The following is a 16,671-nucleotide window of genomic DNA, read 5'->3' on the forward strand; positions in this document are numbered from 1 at the left end:
TCACATTTTCTAATGCTATTTTAATATTAAACTAGCTGTGCGCTAAGTCACTGACATGATCTTGTCAATACAAAACAATTTATATTGAGGCCTAGCCTAGGCTCTACAGTGGACATTTGTATCCAACAAGGCAATAATAATGAAGTAAAGAGCAGCTGTCAATATTTCTATGCATCTGAGAGAAACACTGCGTTCTCCGCGCTACGAACACTGCTTTCTTGTGTTTTGCTTAACAAGTGGGTGATTCCTTTCGCACAATGTGCTTAGAAAATTGTCTCAAGAATGACCAAGATGCACTCTAAAAATGAACTCACTATATTTAGGAAAGTTCAACACTGCTGTGTTTATTCAGTGCATTATTCACAGTTGCGTCTCATTGCCATAGAAGTATTTACCGCTGCCAACCCGAATTTCGACATAAGGGGCAACCTGTTTTGCGTAAATACTTCTTTTTGTGAAGTTTTTCATGCAGCATGTGGACCAGTGATCAAACATTTCCATGTCTGTGCTCGCACATAGGAAATCAAAACCATTTTTTCACATAAGAACCGTAAGTGTAATGCCTTCTTGAGTGCATGTAGCTCCAAAACAAGCTGCTCACAGAAAAATAGACACGCCAGACGCATGCTCACATTAAAGGATTTTACATCACACTTGTATACCATTCTGTGTGCTATCTCTTTTCGCTCTTGCGCTTGCCCTATTTATATTTCTGTCGTCTCTTTGGCGCTACTTCCCTTCAGGATAACGTGCTTTAAATAGCCTTCCCCACCAGGAAGTATTATGAAATTCATTCATTTTTGTGTTTTTTTAAGGCCTTTCAAGAAAAACTATGTCCTTTTATTCACGTTTTAAGGTGCTGTCAGCTCATGGATGCAGAAATAAATATTTCTTAACGCTTACCAGAAATGGTTTGATTTGTGTTGGCTATTGTCCCAAAGTGACTCGGGCTTTGAGAGACGCCATAGTGGGGGACTCTTAAAACAGTCGACCACCTGGGGTTCTCTAACGTGCACTAATATCACAGAGCACACAGGCGCCTTGCTTTTTGCCGATACTGAAAAGCGGCCGCCGAGGCTGGGATGCAATCTCGCATACTTGGGAATAGTTGTCCAGCGCTGTAACCAGTGCACAACCCTGGCAGGGACTTCCCAGAAACATCCTTCAGTGAGACAAAAGAATGAAGTAGTTTAGATTTGCCCGTTCTTCATTTAAGACAAACTAGTATTTTGCAGCATTTTCTCTATATTCTTCTTTCCAACTGTTTATGGTACGAAGACTTCTATATTTTAAAATATGTTTATTCTCTGATACTCACAGCCCCAGACAACTTCCATGCGGTGTCGATTGCATTTGGGCAATGAGGAAACAATGGAACAATTATAAGCTGCAGAACTATTATTTCAATTTTAGGAAGAACAAAGTCGTTTTACTCTCTTTGCTTCAATTCACGTCGTCCATGAGGCTATATTAGAGAAGGCGCCGCGAGCGCAAAAACAATAAGTGTGAAAAATATCACTTATTCTCGAGAAGGAGACTAAAGGTTGCAACGCAGAAGCATGCGTAATTTTAACTGGTTCCTAGAAGTCACTTAACTTTAAATTCGTATATTTTTACTCTAACGTGAATCGAACTGCAATAATTGCTGTTCCACATTCTGAAGACAAATTGGTTTTTTGTGAGAAAAGGGCACATCTGAACATCTTGTAGCACTGCTAGTTTACATCTGAGGTAAAGAATTTTGATGTTTGGTTTGAGGGGTTTAAATTCTCAAAGCGACTCAGGCTAAGAGAGACGCCGTAGTGGAGGACTCCGGAAATTTCGACCACCTGGGGTTCTTTAACGTGCACTGTCATCGCACAGCAAACGGGCGCCTTGCTTTTCGCCTCCATCGAAAAGCGGCCGCCGAGGCCGGGATTCGATCCCGCGTCCTTGGGAACAGTAGTCGAGCGCCGTAACCACTGCGCCACCCCGGCGGGGCGTAAAGAATTCTGATGAAGTCTAATTTTGTGTTGATAACTCACGAAGCCAACAATCGCGAAATATATCTGCAAAACCATTAGAATCCTTAAAAGAGATGTAAATTATCTAATTGATTCATATCTGAACCCATTGTAGCACTGCTAGTTTAAAGCTATTGCGAAGAATTCTGATAAAGTGGAATTTTGAGTTGATAATTCACGAAGCCAAAATTTGATAAATGTATCTGCAATACCATTATCATCCTCAAAAAAAGATGCAAATTACCAAATTTATTCTTTGAATTCATTGATATTTTTAGGAGTGAGGAGTAATTCGACCTAGCATTGCCAGGTGACGCCCTCTCTAAACGAAAGAGGACGAAGAAGATTGTGTCGCGCTTACGCGTGTGTGCCACTTCCAAAGTTCACCCTGGGCTAAACCCCCTGTCTTGCAAAGTGGATTGTTGGGCGGGTTGGTTGGCCATTATGTCAAAACAGTGCTGGAAACACGGACAGATAGGAAGGCAAACACACACAGAGTAATATGTGTTTTTCTTTCAATCTGTCCGTGTTTCTAGCACTGTTTTAACATAAAACCCCTGTCTTGCAGTTCTGTGCCTTCGAGTCTCGCCCCTTTGTCACAGAGTACGTGTAAATATGTAAACTGTCCACAAAATGGAGCGCTTTACTTTAAGTTTACCTGAGTCCCGTCTTTAAAAAAAACATTTATTATATTTCATGAATTTCACAAGGTACCAATAATACACCAAATTACAGTTCATATTTCGCAAGCTGAATATGTTTATTATCTGAAGAGACGAAAGAGCAGGGCAGTGACAAAGAAAATTTCGAGCACTGTGCCAATATATTTTATTCGATACGTTTTGTGGCACTTCAGGAGCAATACCATGAGACATTTACTAGTAGTGAAAGAATGTTCGGTCTGAAGACTGCAAAAGTGATATGTAAATCGTCTCACACGTATACTTATTCTTAGTTTTACAGCATGGTGTCCTCTATTTGAAAGCTCCTTTATAATACGCATGCTTGCTAATCTTTATAAACCAATGCTGTGACACTATTCGACCCTACACTGTGTATACGCAGTGGCTTTGCGAAATCTCGCCAGAATGCTCACGCCCCTATAGGGTTATACATGTGAGTCTCACCACAACGAGTAGATTGGGGCGCCCCAGACATCGGGCTTACTCAGCCAAACCTGGCAGAATTTAAATATACCCATTTCTGTCAGGCAAAGATGGCCTCTACAGCAAGTGACGAGCAAGTGAAGGACGCAGGACACTACAAAGGACGATCACACAGGCGACCAGTTCCATGTTTCTCACCCCTGCTGACGGCAGATATGGCCCTGAACGTAGAAGGCTCACGTCTGGCCTTCGATTCACTATTTCCGAGCGAAACACTTTGGGGAATTGTCCTATTTACATAGACCACAGAAGCTTTGTTGCGCGCGGAAAGATTGCAGCCGAATTATTTATTTATTGATTCTTACCTATCCACGTTGCATCAGTGGCTAAGGAGGTCCACTACTGATCGTGGATACTTGGCTTGACACTGAACCAGGTTCCGAGCAGTGTGATATTTAAGTTGTTTTATTTATATGGGCTAGTCATTTGACGTGTGGTGGTGCTTTTTTCCGGCGGACGAACTACATCCGCGATTTAGGTGTTCACACCAGGCCTCCGCGTCAGCTTCATTTTTTGTTATGTGTATAGGCAAAAAACAAGAGTTTAAAAGATGTATTCGGCTCTGATATTTTCAGTGCCTGATGCTGAAGAGAACGAAGACCACCATGTTGAACGTCTGACGGTCAGGAAAGACAACGACGACGGCGCTCGCTCCGACGCTCGTGCGTGGGCTAACACAAGCTCTACGACTGATCACCGAACATTCCCTTGACTGTTCACTATGTAGCGCCCTTTACAAGGTCTCTTATACTACAAGTGGTGTTGGTGACAGCAATCTCATAACCTGGAGCATCGCAGCAGGCGCATTGCCTACCACTTCCGCGATGACTAAGACCGCCCACCCCATCGCCTGTCATCTGTCCCGGCGCAGCGCATCAGCGTGACCCAGCCATCTTCAGCGGCACCGATGACATGGATGTGGATGACTCGGTGGCGCCGTATGAACGCGTAAGTGCGTACAACAAGTGGGACGACACCATCAAGCTCACAAACGTCATCTTTCATTTCAGCGATGTTGCCAATCTATGGTTTCGCAACCATGTGAGTGACATCTCTACCTGGACGGCTCTCAAGACCAGCCTGACCGAAGTTTTTGACCGCCAAGCTATACGTAAGCTTCGCGCCGAGGAACCCTTGCAAAGTCGTGCACAACAAACCGACGAAAATTTCACCAGTTTCATAGACTATGTCGTCGACCTGCGCGTACGCGTAAACCCTACCATGAGCAACGCCGATAAGATCAGGCTCATTATGCAAGGCATTGATGACGACGCCTTCCAGATGCTCGTCGCAAAAAAAGCCGACAAACCGTGTCCGAAGTTATCACCTACTGCCAAAGCTTCGTTGAGCTGCACAAACGGTGGCTTTCCACAAAACGCGCTGGTCTTCAGCAGGCCATCCTTTTTAGCTTGCCCCTCTCCGGGGACGGTACTTTGGACCAACAGTCGCTCTTTCAGCGCATCTATCAGTTTGTTCGCGAGCAAGTCGCACGCCGCACGTTGACAAAATGTGAACGGATCTACACAGTTACCGATATATATATATATATATATATATATATATATATATATATATATATATATATATATATATATATATATATATATATATATATATATATATATATATATATATATATATATATATATATATATATTGTTCGCCAACACTCGAGGAAACATGTTTATTCCAGCTCGAATCTAGAAGTCTGCGCGTGATCGCCCGAACACCGGAGAATGATGATGATGCTGCGTATGTTCACGTGAAAGTTCTGGCGCCTGCGCTCACACAATACCCCCCGGCAACGAAGCGGCCACCCTGTTTGTTGTTTAGATGGAATCGGGTCGGCGGGTTTACGGCTTCATGCCAGAAACATGAACAAATTCTGACAGCTGATGCAGATCGGCGACGAGACAACGCGGTAGTTCACAGGAGAAGTTTGCTGGAGCATAGCGTAAGAACCAATATAGCGGAGAATAAGCTTCTCGCACAATCCAGGGGTGAGGACTGGAGTACAGAGTAGAAATTCATCACCAGGTGGAAAAAAGGGAGTGCGGTTGTTCTCGTTTTTCTCTTTTTGCTGGGCGGCTTCAGTGTTGCGGCGAGCAATTTGCCGGCAATTGGTCATACGTGTAGCGAACTGTTCGCCCAAGGAGGCAGATGGAAAGGGACCAGCACAGAAGAAGGTGGTGCCGAATAGTGTGGTTAGTTGACGACCATAAATAAAGAATTAAGGACTGTATCCAATGGCGCGTTCAACAGCGGAATAATACGCATAGGTAACGAAAGGCAAAATGGTGTTCCAGTTCTTATGGTCAGGAGTGACATACACGGAAATCACGTCGGACTGTGCGCGGTGAAAGCGCTTGACGAGGCCATTGGTCAAAGGATGACTGCTTGAAGACGTCTTGGGAATGGTGTGGGCAGCGCGGAGTACTTCCGCTAGGATTTGGGAAACAAATGTTTTCCCACGGTCGCTCATCAAAATACGAGGGGAACCATGGCTCAAGACGATTACCCACAGAAACAACTTGGCAACTTCTGATGCGGCACCGGAGCAAAAAGTGGCTGTTTCAGCGTCCCACGTCAGATGGTCGATTGCGATTACAACCCATCTGTGACTGACGGGCTTCAGAGGCTGGGGGTCGTGTAATTAAACGGTGACAAAATCGAAAGGCACGGATGGGCAAGGAAGAGATGTTGACCGCTTAAGACGCTGGGAAGGCGCGCATAATTATATGTATTTAGCAACGCTGGTAGAAAGCACGGACCAAAAGTAACAGCTTTTTATACGGTTGTACGTCTTGTGGTATCCTAAATAAGCAGCAGTTGCATCGTCGTGGTAAGCCTCCAACAATCGATGATAGAAAGTACGAGGCACATCGGGAACCCACTGGTGACCAGTCGTGTGGTATACAGAGCGGTAAGCGTTCCATGTGGAAAGCAGAAAAGGCGGGGCCGACGACGCAGGCGACTGTTGGGGGCCAGTGCTTTAACGTAGAGGCGAGCGATAATTGTGCTGCAGTAAGTATCAGCCTACTGCAATGCCGGCAAGTCAGTGCTGAGGTGCAGTCAGGATGGATAATAACGGGCGGTTGAGAGCATGGGCTACTGCAGCCACATGACCACACATAGGAGCAGGACACGGGGAACGAACTTGAGCAGGTGGCTTCGAAGCAATTTCAGCGTACGTGGGGGAGCGGTAGGCGGTAGTCGACGTGGGTGGTGCCGCGGCGAAGGCGAAAGCGGCCAGTTCGTCACTGACGACACTGCGCAAATCGGGAGTAGTTGGCTGGAGGTTCGGGCTTCCAGGAACTAAGCTTGCGTGGCCGGATAGCTCCTCTCGTGTAATAGCAAGGATGATAGAGCACAGGTCGCCGTCTACAGGAACGTCGCCATTGATGTTGTTTTGCTGCAGGCGACATGACTAAGATTCGTCCAGGCATTGGCAGGTAGTGGTAAAATCCGACAAAGTGGAGAAGTTCTGAACCAGCAGGAAGTTGGTGCGATGGTTCCGATGCCCTTTACAGTATGGTTCACGCGTTCAGTATCCGTTACAGCAGCATAGATTTGTCGGCAAAGGGCTAAATCGTCCTCGATATACAATGGGTAGTACTAACTAGGCTGCTGAAGACGGGTGGCGAGCTTCTCAGAACGACGGCAAGACATCTCAGAACGACGAGATGTCTTGCCGAAAATTTTCCGCAGCTGCTAGGTGAACGTTGACAGTCAGGGATGTGGTCCTCGTGATCAAGAAACCACGTTTTTGCGACGGCAATGAAATAGCAGACTACGTTCATTAAATTGTGCGAGTCATTCCAGAGGTTTACCGAACTCACTCTGGTGTAAATATCAAGCCAGTCTTCGACATCGTTGCAGCGAAGGCCGGCAAAGAGCTGAGGATCGCGCTGGCGGCTGGTGCCGGTCCAGGTAGGGGTAGCCACAACAGTAGGGGCAATTGCTGGGAGCGGGTGGTTTTCGCTGCCCTCGTTCATACCAACGGGGAGTGACGGCAAGCGAAGGCAGAAACGAAGCTCCAGGGGGAACAATAGACAGGTTTAAAGCGGTATACTAAGGGCACCACCACCAGTTGTGAGCCACCACTCGAGCAAACGTCTTTACTACAGTTGGAATCTCGAAATCTGCGCATGATCTCCCGAACACCGGAGAATGATGATGATGATGATGATGAGGCTGCGTATATTCAGGTGAAAGAGGCGAAAGTTCTGGTATCGCGCTCACACACACACACACACACACACACACACACACACACACACACACACACACACACACACACACACACACACACACACACACACACACACACACACACACACACACACACACACACACACACACACACACACACACACACACACACACACACACACACACACACACACACACACACACACACACACACACACACACACACATATTGATACCCTTGTGAAGTCTCTCTTTCAAACGTTCTATCAAGGGTGGTTTTAAGGCTGCACGTGTGAGATCTCGTAGCAATCGTGCTTTACAGTCTGAGGAACCACCTAGGCAGACAATTGTTCATGAGCGTCACCATGCGGTGACGCTCATGCGAGTATCTGCATGAGTACCTGCCATGCGAGTATCTGCATTCCAGTGTAGCGGTGACTTGGTCACTGATATCACACATGCAATAATAAACGAGTTCATATATATACACCTTTTTTCTCTGCCATTAGAAGCATTGCCGTTGGTGTTCATGTTTGGCGTGTTGTGTCTACGTGTGTGCCAATTTATCAGAATGCGTGCAAGTAGATAGCTCTCAACGAGGCCTGATGGTCTTGCAGGCAAATTTTACAACTCGCATAAAGCAGTTTTATTTTATTTTCTACTCCAATTTTTATGAAATTGGCAGAAATGTAGGATTTATGCCAAAGTTTTTTGCCGAATTTTTTTGTTACCACCAAAAACTGGTTGAAATGTATAATGCCAATTTTCAGACAGCTACAGGCCTATGTCACTTTGGAATGTTATGAAATTTTTGCTAATACCCCCTCAACTTGTGTGAATTGTATAATGGCTGATATAAACGGAACACCTGACACATGTGGCTTAAGGGGCCATTCAATACAATATAATTTAAATGTTGCGCGTACGGATGTAGTGACGGCCACAAACAGCAGCTGCTGCTGCAATATCATCTGGCATATACATTGGTCTAATGTCCTATTCATTCCTTTTTCACCCTTGGGTCGTACAAATATTAGCCCACTTGATTATACAGGGAGAGCCTTTGTTACAAGGAATGTTTCTCAGGCTTTATATTAGATAATTTTTTGTAAAACAAATTCACAACGCTCTGCCTTACTCTGCAACTGTGGCGCTTTGCGTGAGTGTTGTATACAGTTAACCGCCAGTGCTTTTTACATAGTTAAGAAAGAACGGACGGTATTTGCTCACAGAAATCACCTTGAGTTCTGAGCTGATAAGTTAAGTGCATATTACAAATTAATATTACATTACTAGTATATATATATATATATTAAAAGTATATATACTGTAGTAATCCCGATCGCCATCAGCTCGCGCGCCAACCCGAAGAGGTAGACGAATTGGAGCCGGAGCCTTGTTGGCACTGCCCTGTTGATTAGAACGCTAACCCCGTCGCTTTGGTTTGCGGACGTTGCTTGCGGTCTTGGTGCTCCTATAAACACCTTACACTTGGTGGAGGTTCGGTCGTCGCCCCAGTCCTCCTGGCAAATTTCACCCTGGAACTTCGGAACCGCACGCTACCGCCTTCGGTCACAACCATGCAGGACGCTCCCAGCCAACCATCGACGCCCATCCCTGCCACTCCTGCCACCATCTTCTGTCCCGGGGCACAACGCCCCCGTGACCCACCTTTCTTCAGTGGTACCGACGACCACGACATTGACGACTGGCTGGCCTCTTTCGAGCGCGTCAGCACTTACAACCGCTGGGACGATTCCATCAAACTGAGCAACGTCCTCTTCTACCTCACGGACGTGGCGAATCTGTGGTTTCGAAACCACGAAGCCGATCTTCCGACGTGGTCAGTCTTCAAGCAGAACTTCGCGGATGTCTTCGGCCGTCCTGCGGTACGTAAACTCCGCGCCGAACAACGCCTCAATGCACGGCTTCAACGTCCCGAAGAAACGTTTACTAGCTACATTGAGGACGTGGTTGACCTCTGCAAGCGGGTCAATCCGTCCATGCCCGAGCCCGAAAGAGTCACACATGTTCTAAAAGGTCTCACTGATGATGCGTACTATATGATGTCGGCCAGAGACCCTACTTCCGTATCCGACATTATAACACTGTGCCAGAGGTTTGACGAGCTACGAAAGCAACGCGCTTCTACGCGGCGGGCTGCCACACCTGCCGGCATTGCTGGCTTGGCACTGGCTACGCCGTCTGCGGAACAGTCTCAATTTATGCAGAATATCAAAGACTTCATCCGCGAAGAAGTTGCACGCCAGCTGTCCCTCCTCCACCCAGTTCAGCCGACCGTCTGCACTTTGCAATTAGCGCCGGCCAACGCGCCATCCATCTCGCCGGCTATCCGCCAAGTTATCGAGGAGAAAGTCGCCGAAGCGCTGCCTTCTAGTGTTCCCATCGCTCCTGTGGAAGTACCACTCACTTACGCTCAAGTAACCGCCGGAACGCGCGGTCCGCTTCCAACATCGTCGTACCAGAACGGCCCTACATTTTATGCTCCACCTCGTTTCATGGCCCCTCAGTCTCAGATCCCTCGACCGCGACGCCGCATTACGAACCCATGGCGAACCGCCGAATATCGCACAATTTGCTATGCTTGCGGGCTCCCGGGTCACGTCGCTCGCCTTTGCCGTCAGCGCCCGCTTCATCCTGAGAACACAGTCCGTCAGTACCACTACGATCCCGAGCCGCCCTTGAGCAACGTCTCTTCTGGATCGTCTCCACCTCGGGCTCAGTACTCGACACGCCGTTCGCCTTCGCCTCGCCGACGTTCCATTTCGCCAATGGTCCGGCGACAGAGCCCTACGCAAGGGGAAAACTGAATGCCGCAGTTCCGGAGGCAAGAACTGCGCGTTTGACGAACTCGTTAAGTCCTCCGCCTTCTCCCGCCAACGTCATTGAAGTGTTCGTAGAAGGTTTTCCCGTTCTTGCGCTGGTGGATACAGGTGCTGCCGTTTCCGTAATTAGTGATGCCCTTCGCCGCAAAATTCGCAAGGTCACGACGCCGCTTTCTGCCTTTTCGCTTCGTACGGCCAGTTCAGAGCGCATCACCCCTGTGGCAGCGTGCACGGTACGAGTTTGCATCAAAGACATTACTTATCTCGTCGAGATGGTGGTGCTTTACGACTGCTCCCACGACATCATCCTCGGCTACGACTTTCTGTCAACTCACAGTGCTGTGATTGATTGTGCCCGTGCTGAAGTTGAGCTTTCCCCTTTGTGTAATGTTTCCCTGTGTGACCCGCCTGTGCGCCCTGCTAAACTCCTTGTAGCTGCAGACACCGACATTCCTCCCTTTTCTTCTGTTCTCGTTCCCCTTATTTCGACATCTGCCCTCCCTAGTCCTGTTCTCTTTACTCCCAAACTCGCCTCCGCCCACCATAACCGCCTCCTTCTTCCTTTCGCCGTTCTAACAATTTCTGATGGCAGCTGTGTCATCTATGCTTCCAACCCTTTTCCCTGCCCAACGGCTGTTCTTCGCGGGGAATGCCTCGGCTACATTGAAGAGCTGGACCCTGATCGCACTTACATGTTCTCCGAACCTGAAGTTTTTCCTCAAGTTGCTGCCCTGACGTCTTGTGCTGCTACGAGTGATGAGCTTCCTGTCGACGCCCTTCATCGAGCTATCGCGACCGACCTTACGTCCGCCCAACGGGACCAAATAGTCGCCCTCCTTCAGCGCTTCAGTGCATCTTTTGACGTGTCCCAGCCTTCCTTGGGCCGCGCCTTGACCGTTTCGCATGCAATCGACACTGGTCCTCCTGCTCCCCTGCGGCAGCGACCATATCGCGTGTCGCCCACTGAGCGCCGTGTCATTCGTGACAATGTCGCCGATATGCTTCAACGGGGCATCATACGACCATCTCATAGCCCTTGGGCCTCCCCCGTAGTGTTGGTGACGAAGAAAGATGGCACTATCCGCTTCTGTGTGGACTACCGGCGTCTGAATAAGATAACTCGCAAAGATGTTTACCCACTACCACGAAATGACGACGCGCTAGATTGTTTGCAAGGAGCGGAGTTCTTTTCGTCGCTAGATTTGCGCTCTGGCTATTGGCAAGTACCAATGGCTTCCGCTGACCGCCCGAAAACAGCCTTCATCACTCCCGATGGATTGTATGAATTCAATGTGATGCCGTTCGGACTGTGCAACGCCCCCGCCACCTTCGAGAGAATGATGGATAGCATTCTCAGTGGGCTCAAATGGGAAACGTGTCTTTGTTATCTAGATGACATTGTCGTTTTCTCGAAAGATTTCCCTTCCCACCTTCTGCGCCTTCAGCGTGTCCTTACGTGCCTTACTGAAGCCGGCCTACAGCTCAACTTGAAGAAATGTCATTTTGCCGCTACCAAGCTCACAATACTTGGTCATGTCATATCCAAGGATGGCGTTCTACCGGATCCTACCAAACTTTGTGCCGTCGCAGACTTCCCCAAGCCCACAACGTTGAAAGAACTTCGAAGTTTTATCGGTCTATGTTCGTATTTCCGCCGTTTTATCCGAAACTTCGCCAGTATCATCGCCCCTTTAACGCAACTTCTCGCCAGAGGCCCGAACCTCTCCTCTTGGTCACCAGCCTGTGATGCTGCGTTCAGTACATTACGCCGTCTACTGGTCTCTCCCCCTATACTCCGCCATTTTGACCCTGCCTGCTCGACCGAAATACACACTGATGCAAGCGGCGTAGGTCTGGGCGCTGTTCTTGCTCAACGGAAACCTGGATATTCCGAGTATGTCGTCGCGTACGCTAGTCGTACCATCACGAAAGCGGAATCGAACTATTCTGTGACCGAAAAGGAGTGTCTGGCCATCATATGGGCCATTACCAAGTTTCGTCCTTATATTTACGGTCGCCCATTCTACGTTGTTACCGACCACCACGCGCTCTGTTGGCTATCCTCCCTCAAAGACCCCTCCGGCCGCCTCGCCCGCTGGGCGTTACGTCTTCAGGAGTACGATATCCACGTCATCTATCGATCTGGACGCAAGCACACCGACGCTGATGCCCTTTCCCGTTCACCGCTTCCTAACGACTCGACGGCTGGCTTCATTTGTGCCTACGATATGTCGCCGCTCAACGTTACCAACATGAAATCTGAGCAGCAGAAGGATCCATGGATATCCTCCCTCTTAACATTCCTGTCTACGCCCGCAGAGCTGTCTTCATCACGTGCACTTCGTCGTCAGGCCCACCACTTCGCCACTCGTGATGGACTTTTATACCGCCGCAATTACCATCCTACAGGGCGAAAGTGGCTTCTCGTGATTCCGCGACATCTCCGTGCCGAAATCTGCGACTCTTTCCACGCCGATCCCCAATGCGGCCTTGCAGGTGTCATGAAAACCTATTCTCGACTGCGTATGAGATATTACTGGCGCGGCATGTACCGCTTCATTCGTCAGTATATCCGATCCTGTACCGCCTGCCAACGTCGCAAGAATCCATCCCCTCAGCCAGCCGCTCCGTTGCAGCCATTGCCTTGCCCCAGCCGCCCTTTTGACCGTGTCGGTATCGATCTGTATGGCCCGCTTCCGACCACGTCGGCTAACAACCGCTGGGTCATCGTAGCCGTTGACCACCTAACCCGTTACGTGGAAACATCGGCCTTGCAGTCTGCCACCGCACGGGATGTTGCTTCGTTCATTCTGCATCGCCTCGTTCTTCGTCACGGCGCACCGAAAGAATTGATCAGTGACCGCGGACGTGCGTTTCTTTCTGACACTGTCGAAGCCCTCCTCAAACAGTGCCAGATCATTCACCGGAGCACCACAGCGTATCACCCCCAAACGAACGGCATGACTGAGCGATTTAATCGCACTCTTAGTGACATGCTAGCCATGTACGTTGATAGCGCTCACTCTAATTGGGACCAAGTGCTGCCTTTCGTAACGTACGCCTACAATACAGCTACGCAGACTACGACTGGGTTCTCCCCCTTCTTTCTTTTATATGGTCGTGAACCCACGTCCACCATGGATACTATCCTGCCTTACCAACCCGACGCTTCAGAGACCACTCTACTGTCTGAAGCGCACACATTTGCCGAAGAATGCCGACCATTGGCGCGCTCCTTCACAACGGAGAACCAGGCTCAACAAAAGCATAACCGGGACCCTACAAATCCAGCGCCTTCATATCCCTCAGGTGCCCTCGTTTGGCTATGGGTGCCTTCCTCTGCACCCGGCCTCTCATCCAAACTCCTATCCCGCTATCATGGACCTTACCGCATTCTCGAACAATCTTCTCCCGTCAATTACGTAGTAGAGCCCTTGAACCCATCTCCAGATCATCGCCGCCGCGGCCGAGAAACTGTACATGTCGACCGCCTCAAGCCGTATTATGATCCCCCTACCCTTTCCTCACCATGAGTCGCCAGGATGGCTCCTTTTCCGCCGGGGGGTATTGTAGTAATCCCGATCGCCATCAGCTCGCGCGCCAACCCGAAGAGGTAGACGAAGTGGAGCCGGAGCCTTGTTGGCACTGCCCTGTTGATTCGAACGCTACCCCCGTCGATTTGGTTTGCGGACGTTGCTTACGGTCTTGGTGCTCCTATAAACACCTTACAATACTATTATTATTATTATTATTATTATTACGAGCACAAAAGCAAACGAGATAAAAGGAAGTTTGCAGATGCCGTTTTTCAGTAACCGCGCAAAATACGGCTTCATTCGCAAGACATGAACTGTCTCTGGACGAGGTAGCCGACGGCCTCTCTGCTTTGGGCCATGCGAGAGCACCTCGTAATTGACGTCCTTGAGACGCCGCATGATTTTATATGGTTCGAAGTAGCGTCAAATCAGCTTTTCTGATAGGCCACGGCGTAGAACAGGAGTCCATGCACCTCAAGGCATCGTTCCTGGTGTTGTAGGAATCTTGTCTGTAGCGGAGGTTGTACCGGCGTGAATCCATATCCTGGTGCTAGGCGATGTGGACGCATGCTAGTTACCGTGCTTGCTCAGCATCTCGCGCAAACTCTTGGCGTCAGTAGAAAGCTCGCTATTTGTTTCGCAAGGGAGCATTGCGTCAAGCATCGTCCAAATCTTCCTGCCGTAAACAAAGTGAAATGTCGTGAAACATGTGGTCTCTTGGCCTCTCGTATTGCACTCGAATGTCACGTAGGGTAGGATCAAGTCCCACGTCTAATGGTAGGCGTCGAAATATATCGCAGCATGTCCGCCGTGGTCTTATTAAACCTTTCCGTCAGCCCGCTTGTCTGCAGATGGCGCGCAATAGCTTTTCGATGCGCTGTACCGCTGAGATGAAAAATTTTGGCTATCACTTGCGAAGTAAAGGCAGTCACTCTATCGGTAATAACACAGGTAGGAGCACCGTGCCGCAGTATGATCTGGTGGACAAAGAAATTGGCAACTTTAAATGCTGTATCACTAGGTAGCGGTTTTGTCTCGGCATAGCGAGTTAGATAATCTGTAGCGATGACTATCCAATGGCAGCCACCGGAGGACCAAGGAAAATGACCAAAATCTCCATGCTGACTTGATCCAACGGTGCGCGCGTTGGTATTATGGACATGAGGAGGCCTGCAGGCATTGATTGAGGAACCTTCTGACTTTCTGACACTGACATTGCCGCCATCTCTACAAACAGCGCTTAAGAATAGTGGCAAGGTTGAGCCAGTAGAATGTCTGTCGTACACTAGCAAGTGTGCAAGAATAGCCCAAGTGGCGCGAAGTTGGTTCATCATGGCACGTGTAAAGTATTTCCTCTCGGAGAGCTGTTCGTACCACGAGGAGGTAGATTATCTACTCGGATCTCTGCCAGAGAACTCCACTTCTCTGGCAGAATGTTGAGAGGCTCCGAGAAAGGTACTTAGGTATGGAAGCTAGCTGACCTTCTGAATAATCAATCAGGGCTCGCAACTCCGGATCGGCACGCTCCTAATTAGATATTATCGGAAGATTAACAGCTCCGAGGAAGCTGCCAGCGTCATCCGCGTCTAGTGAAGCGAGCGCGACAGAAGCACGAGAGAGCTTGTCAGCATCTTTATGCTTATGTCCGGACTTATAGACTATAGTGAGGTCAAACTCGTGTAGGCGAAGGCTCCATCGCACCAGGCGGCCGCATCGGTCACGCAGTTTTGCCAGCAGCAGCCAAAATAATGGCCAGGCATTTCCTTTCAGTCGTTGAATAGTTCATATCGGCGTGCGATAAAGTGCGGCTGGCATAGGCGATTACTAGTTCAACACCCTCTTTGCTTTGCGCGAGAACCTCTCCAAGGCCAATGTTACTGGTGTCGGTGTGTATTTCGGTCTCACCCTGCTCAATGACATCAGCTAGATCAGGCGGCGATTGGAGACGAAGACGCAGCTCGGCAAAAGCAGCTCCTTGCTCGTGAGTGCAAACAAAAGGGGTGTCTCACCGTGTGTGGCGAGTCAGTGGTTCAGCGATGTAAGCAAAGTTATAAATAAAACGCCGGTAGTAAATGCACAAGCTGAGAAATCTGCGGATAGCTTTCTTGTCACGCGAAATCAGAAATTCCGCAATAGCAACAAGCTAACCAGGGTCGAGCTTCACGCCGGCGGCGCTCACGACATGGCCTAGAAATTTGAGCTCTAGGTAGCTAAAGTGGCATGTCTGCGGCTTAAGTGTTAGGTTAGCGGATTGAAGGGCGTCGATTACTGTCCGCAGGCGCTGAAGATGTTCTGCAAACGATTCTGCAAAGACCATCACATCATCTAGGTAAACTAGGCAACATTGCCGTTTAAGACCGGCGAGGACAGCGTCCAACATCCGCTGGAATGTAGCTGGGGCAGAACGAAGTCCGAAAAGTAGAACTTTAATTTCGTAAAGGCCGCCGGTTGTGACAAAAGCAGCCTTCTCACGATCTCGGTCATCTACTTCAATCTGCCAGTAGCCACGCTTTAGATCGATGGACGAAAAATACTGTGCACATCCAAGGCTGTCCAGGGAGTCGTCAATGCGCGACAGGGAGTAAACATCCTTCTTACCTACGGCGTTTAGCTTGCGGTAAGGGACGCAAAAACGTAACGTGCCATCTTTCTAATTAGAACGACCGGGGAGGACCACGCGCTATTTGAAGACCGGATAACGTCATCTTCGAGCATTACCGTAACTTGTGACTTAACTTCACGCTCCGTCGAAGAGACGCCGTAAGGATGCTGGCGGATTGAACTCACATCGTTGAACGTCACAATTTGGCACTTTTGACGGCGATGCAAAACACTTTGAAATCGAATAAGAACAAAAGCAGCTTTTCACGCTGGTTGACTGATAGCTCTGAGCTGACATCCATATTGT

The sequence above is a fragment of the Amblyomma maculatum genome, chromosome 3 (assembly GCF_055883805.1).
Source record: "Amblyomma maculatum isolate TAMU_Amacu chromosome 3, ASM5588380v1, whole genome shotgun sequence".
Lineage (NCBI taxonomy): Eukaryota > Metazoa > Arthropoda > Arachnida > Ixodida > Ixodidae > Amblyomma > Amblyomma maculatum.